This window comes from Panulirus ornatus, chromosome 36 (assembly GCF_036320965.1).
Source record: "Panulirus ornatus isolate Po-2019 chromosome 36, ASM3632096v1, whole genome shotgun sequence".
In the NCBI taxonomy this organism is placed as follows: domain Eukaryota; kingdom Metazoa; phylum Arthropoda; class Malacostraca; order Decapoda; family Palinuridae; genus Panulirus; species Panulirus ornatus.
The window spans coordinates 13975212-13992112 of NC_092259.1; positions in this window are offsets into that span (position 1 = coordinate 13975212).

Genomic DNA, 16901 nt, shown 5'->3' on the forward strand with positions numbered 1-16901 from the left:
TATGTGTGTCATAGGTGGAAGGAACAAGAAGTGGGAGATCAAATTGGAGGTGGAAGGATGAAGTGAAAAAGGTTTTGAGCGATTGGGGGCCTAAACATACAGGAGGGTGAGAGGAATGCAAGGAATAGAGTGAATTTTAACATTGTGGTGTACCGGGGTCGACGTGCTGTCAATGGACTGAACCAAGGAATGTGAAACTGTAGAGCAAACCATGGAAAGGTCTGTGGGGCCTGGATGTGGATAGAGAGCTGTGGTCTTGGTGCATTACACATGACAGCTAGAGATTTGAATGTGAATGCATGTGGCCTTTTTTGTCTGTTTTCCTGGCGCTACCTTGCTGAAAAAGGGTTACAGGAATGGATGAAGGCAAGCAAATATGAATATGTACATGTGTGTATGTGTGTATGTCTGTGTGTGTACAGTTATGCATGTGTTGATGTGTATATGTATGTGTATCAGCGTTTATGTGTATATGTATGTGTGTATGAGTGGATGGCTGTTCTTAATCTGATTCTTGTTGCTACCTCGCTGACACAGGAAAAAGTGATCAAGCATAATAGGAATTATTTATTTATTTTTTTGCAAGAGGTGAAAAAGAGGGCAAATGAGAGATGGGGTGAGAGAGTATCATTAAATTTTAGGGAGAATAAAAAGATGTTTTGGAAGGAGGTAAATAAAGTGCGTAAGACAAGGGAACAATCAGGAACTTCAGTGAAGGGGGCTAATGGGGAGGTGATAACAAGTAGTGGTGTTGTGAGAAGGAGATGGAGTGAGTATTTTGAAGGTTTGTTGAATGTTTTTGATGATAGAGTGGCAGATATAGGGTGTTTTGGTCAAGGTGGTGTGCAAAGTGAGAGGGTTAGGGAAAATGATCTGGTAAACAGAGAAGAGGTAGTAAAAGCATTGCGGAAGAATGAAAGCTGGCAAGGCAGCGGGTTTGGATGATATTTCAGTGGAATTTATTAAAAATGGGGGTGACTGTATTGTTGACTGGTTGGTAAGTGTATGTATGACTCATGGTGAGGTGCCTGAGGATTGGCGGAATGCTTGCATAGTGCCATTGTACAAAGGCAAAGGGGATAAGAGTGAGTGCTCAAATTACAGAGGTATAAGTTTCTTGAGTATTCCTGGTAAATTATAAGGGAGGGTATTGATTGAGAGGGTGAAGGGATGTACAGAGGATCAGATTGGGGAAGAGCAGTGTGGTTTCAGAAGTGGTAGAGGATGTGTGGATCAGGTGTTTGCTTTGAAGAATGTATGTGAGAAATACTTAGAAAAGCAAATGGATTTGTATGTAGCATTTAATGATCTGGAGAAGGCATGTGATAGAGTTGACAGAGATGCTCTGTGGAAGGTATGAAGAATATATGGTGTGGGAGGCAAGTTGTTAGAAGCAGTGAAAAGTTTTTATCGAGGATGTAAGGCATGTGTACGTGTAGGAAGAGAGGAAAGTGATTGGTTCTCAGTGAATGTAGGTTTGCGGCAGGGTGTGTGATGTCTCCATGGTTGTTTAATTTGTTTATGGATGGGGTTGTTAGGGAGGTGAATGAAAGAGTTTTGGAAAGAGGGGCAAGTATGCAGTCTGTTGTGGATGAGAGAGCCTGGGAAGTAGTCAGTTGTTGTTCGCTGATGATACAGCACTGGTGGCTGATTCATGTGAGAAACTGCAGAAGCTGGTGACTGAGTTTGGTAAAGTGTGTGAAAGAAGAAAGTTGAGAGTAAATGTGAATAAGAGCAAGGGTATTAGGTAAGTAGGGTTGAGGGACAAGTCAATTGGGAGGTAAGTTTGAATGTAGAAAAACTGGAGGAAGAAGTGTTTTAGATATCTGGGAGTGGATTTGGCAGCGGATGGAGCCATGGAAGCGGAAGTGAATCATTGGGTGGGGGAGGGGGCGAAAACTATAGGAGCCTTGAAGAATGTGTGGAAGTCGAGAACATTATCTCGGAAAGCAAAAAGGGGTATGTTTGAAGGAATAGTGGCTCCAACAATGTTGTATGGTTGTGAGGCGTGGGCTATGGATAAGAGTTGTGTGCAGGAGGGTGGATGTGCTGGAAATGAGATGTTTGAGGACAATATGTGGTGTGAGGTGGTTTGATCGAGTAAGTAATGTAAGGGTAAGAGAGATGTGTGGTAATAAAAAGAGTGTGGTTGAGAGAGCAGAAGAGGGTGTTTTGAAATGGTTTGGTCGCATGGAGAGAATGAGTGAGGAAAGATTGACCAAGAGGATATATGTGTCAGAGGTGGAGGGAACGAGAAATGGGAGACCAAATTGGAGGTGGAAAGATGGAGTGAAAAAGATTTTGAGTGACCGGGGCCTGAACATACAGGAGCATGAAAGGCGGGCAAGGAATAGAGTGAATTGGAACGATGTGGTATACCAGGGTCGACGTGCTGTCAATGGATTGAACCAGGCCATGTGAAGCACCTGGGGTAAACCATGGAAAGTTCTGTGGGGCCTGGATGCGGAAAGGGAGCTGTGGTTTTGGTGCATTATTACATGACAGCTAGAGACTGAGTGTGAACGAATGGGGCCTTTGTTGTCTTTTCCTAGTGCTACCTCGCACACATGAGGGGGGAGGGGGATGTTATTCCATGTGTGGCGGGGTGGCGATGGGAATGAATAAAGGCAGACAGTATGAATTATGTACATGTGTATATATATATATATGTCTTGGGGTGTATATATATGTATACATTGAGATGTTAGTTATGTATATTTGTGTTTGTGGACGTGTATGTATATACATGTGTATGTGGGTGGATTGGGCCACTCTTTCGTCTGTTTCCTTGTGCTACCTCGCAAACGCGGGAGACAGCAACAAAGCAAAATAATAATAATAGATTTATTTATTATACTTAATCGCAGTTTTCCTTGTCAGTAAAGTAAATAAAGTATGTAAGACAAGAGAACAAATGGGAACATCGGTGACATCGGGGGCAGGTGGGGAAGAAATAACAGGTAGTGATGAAGTGAGAAGATGGAGTGAGTATTTTGAAGGTTTGTTGAATGTGTTTGACGAGAGAGTGGCAGATATAGAGTGTTTTGGTCAGGGTGGTGTGCGAAGTGAGAGGGTCAGGGAGAATGATTTGGTTAAGAAAGAGGCAGTGAAAGCCTTGTGGAAGATGAAATCCGGCAAGGCAGCCGGTTCGGATGGTATTTTTAAAAAAAAAAAATAGATTTTCCTGAAAATTTCAGCATAGATGCTTTTACATCTGCTGAATAAGAATCTGTGGTCAAAACCTAAAAATTCCTGCAATTAGTCGAGTAATTAGCATATTGATATTATTATTATCAATCGATGTGGTAATTAAGTGCTTAATTTTACTAAATGCAGTCTTTTGACTTGATATACTTAATCACCATATAGAATACTATTTATACCCAGATTTTAATGAAAATCTGAAGAAGTTGAAAATCTGAGCAAAATGTTTTTCTTGATTTTTTGAAAAATTAGATTTTCTTGAAACTTTCAGCATAGATGCTTTTATGTCTGCTGAATAAGAATCTGAGGTCAAAACCTAAAAATTCGTGTTATTAGTCGAGTAATTAACATATTGATATTATAATTAATCTAAGTGATAAGCACTTAATTTTACGAAATGCAGTCTTTTGACTCGATATACTTAATCATCATGTAGAGTACCATTTATACCCAGATTTTCATTAAAATCTGAAGAAGTTGAAAATCTGAGTAAAATATTTTTCTTGATTTTTTTGAAAAAAATAGATTTTCCTGAAAATTTCAGCATAGATGCTTTTACGTCTGCTGAATAAGAATCTGTGGTCAAAACCTAAAAATTCGTGTAAGTAGTTGAGTAATTAGCATATTAATATAATTAATGTAAATGGTAATTAAGCACTTAATTTTACGAAATGCAGTCTTTTGACTCGATGTACTTAATCACCATATAGAATACCATTTATCCCCAGGTTTTCATTAAAATCTGAAGAAGTTGAAAATCTGAGCAAAATATTTTGCAAGGGTACAGCCTTGGATTTTTCTTGATTTTTTTTGAAAAATAGATTTTCTTGAAAATTTCAGCATAGATGCTTTTATGTCTGCTGAATAAGAATCTGTGGTCAAAACCTCAAAATTTATGTAATTAGTCGAGTAATTAGCATATTAATATTATAATCTAAGTGGTAATTAAGCGCTTAAATTTACGAAACTTGATATACTTGATTACCATATAGAATACCATGTAAATCCAGATTTTCATTACAATATGAAGAAGCAGAAAATATGAGCAAAATATTTTTCTTGATTTTTTGAAATAGATTTTCGTGAAAATTTCAGCATACATGCTTTTACTTCACCTGAATAAGAATTTGTGGGAAAAATCTAAAAGTTCATGTAGTTAATCGAGTAATTAGCATATTACTATTATAATTATAATTAACCTTAAGTAGTAATTTAGCGCTTAATTTTACGAAATGCAGTGTTTTGGTTCGATAGACTTAATCACCATATAGAATACCATTTATACCCAGGTTTTCATTAAAATCTGAAGAAGTTGAAAATCTGAGCAAAATATTTTGCAAGGCCTATGATTTTTCTTGATTTTTTTGAAAAAAATAGATTTTCCTGAAAATTACAGCATAGTTGCTTTTACGTCTGCTGAATAAGAATCTGTGGTCAAAACCTGAAAATTCGTGTAACTAGTCGAGTAATTAGCATAATAAGATAATCATAAGTAATATTAAATATGTAATTAAGCGCTTAATTTTACGAAATGCAGTATTTTGACTCGATATCCATAATCACCATATAGAATACCACATATTCCCAGATTTTCATTGAAATCTGAAGTTGAAAATCAGAGCAAAATATTATCCAAGGCCTTGGATTTTTCTTGATTTTTTTGAAAAAATAGATTTTCCTGAAATTTTTAGGATAGATGTTTTTACGTCTGCTGAATAAGAATCTGTGGTCAAAACCTGAAAATTCGTGTAATTAGTCTAGTGATTAGCATATTAATATAATTAATCAAGCGCTTAATTTTACGAAATGCAGTCTTTTGTCTCGATATCCTTAATCATCATATAGAAATTGACATATTCCCAGATTTTCATTAAAATCTGAAGAAGTTGAAAATTTGAGGAAAATATTACCCAAGGCTGTAGTCTCGGATTTTTCTTGATTTTTTTTGAAAAAATAGACTTTCTTGAAAATTTCAGCATAAATGTTTTTTCGTCAGCTGAATAAGAATCTAGTGTCAAAAACCTTAAAATTCGAGTAATTAGTCGAGCAATTAGCATATTTATAATTCTAATTAATATTAATTATGTAATTAAGCGCTTAAATTTACGAAATGCAGTATTTTGACTCGATATCCTTAATCACCATATTGAATACCACATATTCCCAGATTTTTATTAAAATCTGAAGAAGTTGAAAATTTGAGCAAAATATTATCCAAGGCTATAGCCTTGGATTTTTCTTGATTTTTTTGAAAAAATAGATTTTATTGAAAATTTCAGCATAGATGTTTTTTCGTCTGCTGAATATGAATCTGTGGTCAAAACCGTAAAATTCGAGTAATTAGTCGAGCAGTTAGCATATTTATAATTCTAATTAATATTAATTATGTAATTAAGCGCTTAATTTTACGAAATGCAGTATTTTGACTCGATATCCTTAATCACCATATTGAATACCAGATATTCCCAGATTTTTATTAAAATCTGAAGAAGTTGAAAATTTGAGCAAAATATTATCCAAGGCTATAGCCTTGGATTTTTCTTGATTTTTTTGAAAAAATAGATTTTCCTGAAAATTTCAGCATAGATGTGTTTTCGTCTGCTGAATAAGAATCTGTGATGAGAACCTTAAAATTCGTGTAATTAGTCGAGTAATTAGCATATTAATATAATCATAATTAATATTAAGTATGTAATTAAGCGCTTAAATTTAGGAAATGCAGTATTTTAACTCGATATCCTTAATGACTATATTGAATACCACATATTCCCAGATTTTTATTAAAATCTGAAGAAGTTGAAAATTTGAGTAAAATATTATCCAAGGCTATAGCCTTGGATTTTTCTTGATTTTTTTGAAAAAATAGATTTTATTGAAAATTTCAGCATAGATGTTTTTTCGTCTGCTGAATATGAATCTGTGGTCAAAACCGTAAAATTCGAGTAATTAGTCGAGCAGTTAGCATATTTATAATTCTAATTAATATTAATTATGTAATTAAGCGCTTAATTTTACGAAATGCAGGATTTTGACTCGATATCCTTAATCACCATATTGAATACCACATATTCCCAGATTTTTATTAAAATCTGAAGAAGTTGAAAATTTGAGCAAAATATTATCCAAGGCTATAGCCTTGGATTTTTCTTGATTTTTTTGAAAAAATAGATTTTCCTGAAAATTTCAGCATAGATGTGTTTTCGTCTGCTGAATAAGAATCTGTGATGAGAACCTTAAAATTCGTGTAATTAGTCGAGTAATTAGCATATTAATATAATCATAATTAATATTAAGTATGTAATTAAGCGCTTAAATTTAGGAAATGCAGTATTTTAACTCGATATCCTTAATGACTATATTGAATACCACATATTCCCAGATTTTTATTAAAATCTGAAGAAGTTGAAAATTTGAGTAAAATATTATCCCAGGCTATAGCCTTGGATTTTTCTTGATTTTTTTGAAAAAATAGATTTTATTGAAAATTTCAGCATAGATGTTTTTTCGTCTGCTGAATATGAATCTGTGGTCAAAACCGTAAAATTCGAGTAATTAGTCGAGCAGTTAGCATATTTATAATTCTAATTAATATTAATTATGTAATTAAGCGCTTAATTTTACGAAATGCAGGATTTTGACTCGATATCCTTAATCACCATATTGAATACCACATATTCCCAGATTTTTATTAAAATCTGAAGAAGTTGAAAATTTGAGCAAAATATTATCCAAGGCTATAGCCTTGGATTTTTCTTGATTTTTTTGAAAAAATAGATTTTCCTGAAAATTTCAGCATAGATGTGTTTTCGTCTGCTGAATAAGAATCTGTGATGAGAACCTTAAAATTCGTGTAATTAGTCGAGTAATTAGCATATTAATATAATCATAATTAATATTAAGTATGTAATTAAGCGCTTAAATTTAGGAAATGCAGTATTTTAACTCGATATCCTTAATGACTATATTGAATACCACATATTCCCAGATTTTTATTAAAATCTGAAGAAGTTGAAAATTTGAGTAAAATATTATATTTTCTTGATTTTTTTGAAAAAATAGATTTTATTGAAAATTTCAGCATAGATGTTTTTTCGTCTGCTGAATATGAATCTGTGGTCAAAACCGTAAAATTCGAGTAATTAGTCGAGCAGTTAGCATATTTATAATTCTAATTAATATTATGTAATTAAGCGCTTAATTTTACGAAATGCAGGATTTTGACTCGATATCCTTAATCACCATATTGAATACCACATATTCCCAGATTTTTATTAAAATCTGAAGAAGTTGAAAATTTGGATTTTTCTTGATTTTTTTGAAAAAATAGATTTTCCTGAAAATTTCAGCATAGATGTGTTTTCGTCTGCTGAATAAGAATCTGTGATGAGAACCTTAAAATTCGTGTAATTAGTCGAGTAATTAGCATATTAATATAATCATAATTAATATTAAGTATGTAATTAAGCGCTTAATTTTACGAAATGCAGGATTTTGACTCGATATCCTTAATCACCATATTGAATACCACATATTCCCAGATTTTTATTAAAATCTGAAGAAGTTGAAAATTTGAGCAAAATATTATCCAAGGATTTTTCTTGATTTTTTTGAAAAAATAGATTTTCCTGAAAATTTCAGCATAGATGTGTTTTCGTCTGCTGAATAAGAATCTGTGATGAGAACCTTAAAATTCGTGTAATTAGTCGAGTAATTAGCATATTAATATAATCATAATTAATATTAAGTATGTAATTAAGCGCTTAAATTTAGGAAATGCAGTATTTTAACTCGATATCCTTAATGACTATATTGAATACCACATATTCCCAGATTTTTATTAAAATCTGAAGAAGTTGAAAATTTGAGTAAAATATTATCCTTGGGTTTTTCTTGATTTTTTTTTTTTTAAATAGATTTTATTGAAAATTTCAGCATAGATGTTTTATCTTCTGCTGAATAAGAATCTGTGGTCAAAACCTTAAAATTCGAGTAATTAGTCGAGCAGTTAGCATATTTATAATTCTAATTAATATTAATTATGTAATTAAGCGCTTAATTTTACGAAATGCAGGATTTTGACTCGATATCCTTAATCACCATATTGAATACCAGATATTCCCAGATTTTTATTAAAATCTGAAGAAGTTGAAAATTTGAGCAAAATATTATCCAAGGCTATAGCCTTGGATTTTTCTTGATTTTTTTGAAAAAATAGATTTTCCTGAAAATTTCAGCATAGATGTGTTTTCGTCTGCTGAATAAGAATCTGTGATGAGAACCTTAAAATTCGTGTAATTAGTCGAGTAATTAGCATATTAATATAATCATAATTAATATTAAGTATGTAATTAAGCGCTTAAATTTAGGAAATGCAGTATTTTAACTCGATATCCTTAATGACTATATTGAATACCACATATTCCCAGATTTTTATTAAAATCTGAAGAAGTTGAAAATTTGGATTTTTCTTGATTTTTTTGAAAAAATAGATTTTATTGAAAATTTCAGCATAGATGTTTTTTCGTCTGCTGAATATGAATCTGTGGTCAAAACCGTAAAATTCGAGTAATTAGTCGAGCAGTTAGCATATTTATAATTCTAATTAATATTAATTATGTAATTAAGCGCTTAATTTTACGAAATGCAGGATTTTGACTCGATATCCTTAATCACCATATTGAATACCACATATTCCCAGATTTTTATTAAAATCTGAAGAAGTTGAAAATTTGAGCAAAATATTATCCAAGGCTATAGCCTTGGATTTTTCTTGATTTTTTTGAAAAAATAGATTTTCCTGAAAATTTCAGCATAGATGTGTTTTCGTCTGCTGAATAAGAATCTGTGATGAGAACCTTAAAATTCGTGTAATTAGTCGAGTAATTAGCATATTAATATAATCATAATTAATATTAAGTATGTAATTAAGCGCTTAAATTTAGGAAATGCAGTATTTTAACTCGATATCCTTAATGACTATATTGAATACCACATATTCCCAGATTTTTATTAAAATCTGAAGAAGTTGAAAATTTGAGTAAAATATTATCCAAGGCTATAGCCTTGGATTTTTCTTGATTTTTTTGAAAAAATAGATTTTATTGAAAATTTCAGCATAGATGTTTTTTCGTCTGCTGAATATGAATCTGTGGTCAAAACCGTAAAATTCGAGTAATTAGTCGAGCAGTTAGCATATTTATAATTCTAATTAATATTAATTATGTAATTAAGCGCTTAATTTTACGAAATGCAGGATTTTGACTCGATATCCTTAATCACCATATTGAATACCACATATTCCCAGATTTTTATTAAAATCTGAAGAAGTTGAAAATTTGAGCAAAATATTATCCAAGGCTATAGCCTTGGATTTTTCTTGATTTTTTTGAAAAAATAGATTTTCCTGAAAATTTCAGCATAGATGTGTTTTCGTCTGCTGAATAAGAATCTGTGATGAGAACCTTAAAATTCGTGTAATTAGTCGAGTAATTAGCATATTAATATAATCATAATTAATATTAAGTATGTAATTAAGCGCTTAAATTTAGGAAATGCAGTATTTTAACTCGATATCCTTAATGACTATATTGAATACCACATATTCCCAGATTTTTATTAAAATCTGAAGAAGTTGAAAATTTGAGTAAAATATTATCCAAGGCTATAGCCTTGGATTTTTCTTGATTTTTTTGAAAAAATAGATTTTATTGAAAATTTCAGCATAGATGTTTTTTCGTCTGCTGAATATGAATCTGTGGTCAAAACCGTAAAATTCGAGTAATTAGTCGAGCAGTTAGCATATTTATAATTCTAATTAATATTAATTATGTAATTAAGCGCTTAATTTTACGAAATGCAGGATTTTGACTCGATATCCTTAATCACCATATTGAATACCACATATTCCCAGATTTTTATTAAAATCTGAAGAAGTTGAAAATTTGAGCAAAATATTATCCAAGGCTATAGCCTTGGATTTTTCTTGATTTTTTTGAAAAAATAGATTTTCCTGAAAATTTCAGCATAGATGTGTTTTCGTCTGCTGAATAAGAATCTGTGATGAGAACCTTAAAATTCGTGTAATTAGTCGAGTAATTAGCATATTAATATAATCATAATTAATATTAAGTATGTAATTAAGCGCTTAAATTTAGGAAATGCAGTATTTTAACTCGATATCCTTAATGACTATATTGAATACCACATATTCCCAGATTTTTATTAAAATCTGAAGAAGTTGAAAATTTGAGTAAAATATTATCCAAGGCTATAGCCTTGGATTTTTCTTGATTTTTTTGAAAAAATAGATTTTATTGAAAATTTCAGCATAGATGTTTTTTCGTCTGCTGAATATGAATCTGTGGTCAAAACCGTAAAATTCGAGTAATTAGTCGAGCAGTTAGCATATTTATAATTCTAATTAATATTAATTATGTAATTAAGCGCTTAATTTTACGAAATGCAGGATTTTGACTCGATATCCTTAATCACCATATTGAATACCACATATTCCCAGATTTTTATTAAAATCTGAAGAAGTTGAAAATTTGAGCAAAATATTATCCAAGGCTATAGCCTTGGATTTTTCTTGATTTTTTTGAAAAAATAGATTTTCCTGAAAATTTCAGCATAGATGTGTTTTCGTCTGCTGAATAAGAATCTGTGATGAGAACCTTAAAATTCGTGTAATTAGTCGAGTAATTAGCATATTAATATAATCATAATTAATATTAAGTATGTAATTAAGCGCTTAAATTTAGGAAATGCAGTATTTTAACTCGATATCCTTAATGACTATATTGAATACCACATATTCCCAGATTTTTATTAAAATCTGAAGAAGTTGAAAATTTGAGTAAAATATTATCCAAGGCTATAGCCTTGGATTTTTCTTGATTTTTTTGAAAAAATAGATTTTATTGAAAATTTCAGCATAGATGTTTTTTCGTCTGCTGAATATGAATCTGTGGTCAAAACCGTAAAATTCGAGTAATTAGTCGAGCAGTTAGCATATTTATAATTCTAATTAATATTAATTATGTAATTAAGCGCTTAATTTTACGAAATGCAGGATTTTGACTCGATATCCTTAATCACCATATTGAATACCACATATTCCCAGATTTTTATTAAAATCTGAAGAAGTTGAAAATTTGAGCAAAATATTATCCAAGGCTATAGCCTTGGATTTTTCTTGATTTTTTTGAAAAAATAGATTTTCCTGAAAATTTCAGCATAGATGTGTTTTCGTCTGCTGAATAAGAATCTGTGATGAGAACCTTAAAATTCGTGTAATTAGTCGAGTAATTAGCATATTAATATAATCATAATTAATATTAAGTATGTAATTAAGCGCTTAAATTTAGGAAATGCAGTATTTTAACTCGATATCCTTAATGACTATATTGAATACCACATATTCCCAGATTTTTATTAAAATCTGAAGAAGTTGAAAATTTGAGTAAAATATTATCCAAGGCTATAGCCTTGGATTTTTCTTGATTTTTTTGAAAAAATAGATTTTATTGAAAATTTCAGCATAGATGTTTTTTCGTCTGCTGAATATGAATCTGTGGTCAAAACCGTAAAATTCGAGTAATTAGTCGAGCAGTTAGCATATTTATAATTCTAATTAATATTAATTATGTAATTAAGCGCTTAATTTTACGAAATGCAGGATTTTGACTCGATATCCTTAATCACCATATTGAATACCACATATTCCCAGATTTTTATTAAAATCTGAAGAAGTTGAAAATTTGAGCAAAATATTATCCAAGGCTATAGCCTTGGATTTTTCTTGATTTTTTTGAAAAAATAGATTTTCCTGAAAATTTCAGCATAGATGTGTTTTCGTCTGCTGAATAAGAATCTGTGATGAGAACCTTAAAATTCGTGTAATTAGTCGAGTAATTAGCATATTAATATAATCATAATTAATATTAAGTATGTAATTAAGCGCTTAAATTTAGGAAATGCAGTATTTTAACTCGATATCCTTAATGACTATATTGAATACCACATATTCCCAGATTTTTATTAAAATCTGAAGTTGAAAATTTGAGTAAAATATTATCCAAGGCTATAGCCTTGGATTTTTCTTGATTTTTTTGAAAAAATAGATTTTCCTGAAAATTCCAGCATAGATGTTTTTTCGTCTGCTGAATAAGAATCTGTGATGAGAACCTTAACATTCGTGTAATTAGTCGAGTAATTAGCATATTAATATAATAATTAATATTAAGTATGTAATTAAGCGCTTAAATTTAGGAAATGCAGTATTTTAACTCGATATCCTTAATGACTATATTGAATACCACATATTCCCAGATTTTTATTAAAATCTGAAGAAGTTGAAAATTTGAGTAAAATATTATCCAAGGCTATAGCCTTGGATTTTTCTTGATTTTTTTGAAAAAATAGATTTTATTGAAAATTTCAGCATAGATGTTTTTTCGTCTGCTGAATATGAATCTGTGGTCAAAACCGTAAAATTCGAGTAATTAGTCGAGCAGTTAGCATATTTATAATTCTAATTAATATTAATTATGTAATTAAGCGCTTAATTTTACGAAATGCAGGATTTTGACTCGATATCCTTAATCACCATATTGAATACCACATATTCCCAGATTTTTATTAAAATCTGAAGAAGTTGAAAATTTGAGCAAAATATTATCCAAGGCTATAGCCTTGGATTTTTCTTGATTTTTTTGAAAAAATAGATTTTCCTGAAAATTTCAGCATAGATGTGTTTTCGTCTGCTGAATAAGAATCTGTGATGAGAACCTTAAAATTCGTGTAATTAGTCGAGTAATTAGCATATTAATATAATCATAATTAATATTAAGTATGTAATTAAGCGCTTAAATTTAGGAAATGCAGTATTTTAACTCGATATCCTTAATGACTATATTGAATACCACATATTCCCAGATTTTTATTAAAATCTGAAGAAGTTGAAAATTTGAGTAAAATATTATCCAAGGCTATAGCCTTGGATTTTTCTTGATTTTTTTGAAAAAATAGATTTTATTGAAAATTTCAGCATAGATGTTTTTTCGTCTGCTGAATATGAATCTGTGGTCAAAACCGTAAAATTCGAGTAATTAGTCGAGCAGTTAGCATATTTATAATTCTAATTAATATTAATTATGTAATTAAGCGCTTAATTTTACGAAATGCAGGATTTTGACTCGATATCCTTAATCACCATATTGAATACCACATATTCCCAGATTTTCATTAAAATCTGAAGAAGTTGGATTTTTCTTGATTTTTTTGAAAAAATAGATTTTCCTGAAAATTTCAGCATAGATGTGTTTTCGTCTGCTGAATAAGAATCTGTGATGAGAACCTTAAAATTCGTGTAATTAGTCGAGTAATTAGCATATTAATATAATCATAATTAATATTAAGTATGTAATTAAGCGCTTAAATTTAGGAAATGCAGTATTTTAACTCGATATCCTTAATGACTATATTGAATACCACATATTCCCAGATTTTTATTAAAATCTGAAGAAGTTGAAAATTTGAGTAAAATATTATCCCAGGCTATAGCCTTGGATTTTTCTTGATTTTTTTGAAAAAATAGATTTTATTGAAAATTTCAGCATAGATGTTTTTTCGTCTGCTGAATATGAATCTGTGGTCAAAACCGTAAAATTCGAGTAATTAGTCGAGCAGTTAGCATATTTATAATTCTAATTAATATTAATTATGTAATTAAGCGCTTAATTTTACGAAATGCAGGATTTTGACTCGATATCCTTAATCACCATATTGAATACCACATATTCCCAGATTTTTATTAAAATCTGAAGAATTGAAAATTTGAGCAAAATATTATCCAAGGCTATAGCCTTGGATTTTTCTTGATTTTTTTGAAAAAATAGATTTTCCTGAAAATTTCAGCATAGATGTGTTTTCGTCTGCTGAATAAGAATCTGTGATGAGAACCTTAAAATTCGTGTAATTAGTCGAGTAATTAGCATATTAATATAATCATAATTAATATTAAGTATGTAATTAAGCGCTTAAATTTAGGAAATGCAGTATTTTAACTCGATATCCTTAATGACTATATTGAATACCACATATTCCCAGATTTTTATTAAAATCTGAAGAAGTTGAAAATTTGAGTAAAATATTATCCCAGGCTATAGCCTTGGATTTTTCTTGATTTTTTTGAAAAAATAGATTTTATTGAAAATTTCAGCATAGATGTTTTTTCGTCTGCTGAATATGAATCTGTGGTCAAAACCGTAAAATTCGAGTAATTAGTCGAGCAGTTAGCATATTTATAATTCTAATTAATATTAATTATGTAATTAAGCGCTTAATTTTACGAAATGCAGGATTTTGACTCGATATCCTTAATCACCATATTGAATACCACATATTCCCAGATTTTTATTAAAATCTGAAGAAGTTGAAAATTTGAGCCTTGGATTTTTCTTGATTTTTTTGAAAAAATAGATTTTCCTGAAAATTTCAGCATAGATGTGTTTTCGTCTGCTGAATAAGAATCTGTGATGAGAACCTTAAAATTCGTGTAATTAGTCGAGTAATTAGCATAATATAATCATAATTAATATTAAGTATGTAATTAAGCGCTTAAATTTAGGAAATGCAGTATTTTAACTCGATATCCTTAATGACTATATTGAATACCACATATTCCCAGATTTTTATTAAAATCTGAAGAAGTTGAAAATTTGAGTAAAATATTATCCAAGGCTATAGCCTTGGATTTTTCTTGATTTTTTTGAAAAAATAGATTTTATTGAAAATTTCAGCATAGATGTTTTTTCGTCTGCTGAATATGAATCTGTGGTCAAAACCGTAAAATTCGAGTAATTAGTCGAGCAGTTAGCATATTTATAATTCTAATTAATATTAATTATGTAATTAAGCGCTTAATTTTACGAAATGCAGGATTTTGACTCGATATCCTTAATCACCATATTGAATACCACATATTCCCAGATTTTTATTAAAATCTGAAGAAGTTGAAAATTTGAGCAAAATATTATCCAAGGCTATAGCCTTGGATTTTTCTTGATTTTTTTGAAAAAATAGATTTTCCTGAAAATTTCAGCATAGATGTGTTTTCGTCTGCTGAATAAGAATCTGTGATGAGAACCTTAAAATTCGTGTAATTAGTCGAGTAATTAGCATATTAATATAATCATAATTAATATTAAGTATGTAATTAAGCGCTTAAATTTAGGAAATGCAGTATTTTAACTCGATATCCTTAATGACTATATTGAATACCACATATTCCCAGATTTTTATTAAAATCTGAAGAAGTTGAAAATTTGAGTAAAATATTATCCAAGGCTATAGCCTTGGATTTTTCTTGATTTTTTTGAAAAAATAGATTTTATTGAAAATTTCAGCATAGATGTTTTTTCGTCTGCTGAATATGAATCTGTGGTCAAAACCGTAAAATTCGAGTAATTAGTCGAGCAGTTAGCATATTTATAATTCTAATTAATATTAATTATGTAATTAAGCGCTTAATTTTACGAAATGCAGGATTTTGACTCGATATCCTTAATCACCATATTGAATACCACATATTCCCAGATTTTTATTAAAATCTGAAGAAGTTGAAAATTTGAGCAAAATATTATCCAAGGCTATAGCCTTGGATTTTTCTTGATTTTTTTGAAAAAATAGATTTTCCTGAAAATTTCAGCATAGATGTGTTTTCGTCTGCTGAATAAGAATCTGTGATGAGAACCTTAAAATTCGTGTAATTAGTCGAGTAATTAGCATATTAATATAATCATAATTAATATTAAGTATGTAATTAAGCGCTTAAATTTAGGAAATGCAGTATTTTAACTCGATATCCTTAATGACTATATTGAATACCACATATTCCCAGATTTTTATTAAAATCTGAAGAAGTTGAAAATTTGAGTAAAATATTATCCAAGGCTATAGCCTTGGATTTTTCTTGATTTTGTTGAAAAAATAGATTTTCCCTGAAAATTTCAGCATAGATGTTTTTACGTCTGCTGAATAAGAGTCTGTGGTCAAAACCTTAAAATTCGTGTAATTAGTCGAGTAAGTTAGCATATTATATAATCATAATTAATATTAAGTATGTAATTAAGCGCTTAAATTTAGGAAATGCAGTATTTTAACTCGATATCCTTAATCGACTATATTGAATACCACATATTCCCAGATTTTTATTAAAATCTGAAGAAGTTGAAAATTTGAGTAAAATATTATCCAAGGCTATAGCCTTGGATTTTTCTTGATTTTTTTGAAAAAATAGATTTTATTGAAAATTTCAGCATAGATGTTTTTTCGTCTGCTGAATAAGAGTCTGTGGTCAAAACCTTAAAATTCGTGTAATTAGTCGAGTAATTAGCATATTTATATAATTAATATTATGTAATCAAGCGCTTAATTTTACGAAATGCAGTATTTTGACTCGATATCCTTAATCACCATATAGAATACCACATATTCCCAGATTTTCATGAAAATCTGAAGAAGTTGAAAATCTGAGCAAAATATCCAAGGCTCTTGGATTTTTCTTGATTTTTTTTTTTAGAAAAATAGATTTTTCTGAAATTTTCAGAATAGATGTTTTTACGTCTGCAGAATAAGAATCTGTGGTCAAAACTTGAAAATTCGTGTAATTAGTCGAGTAATTAGCATATTAATAT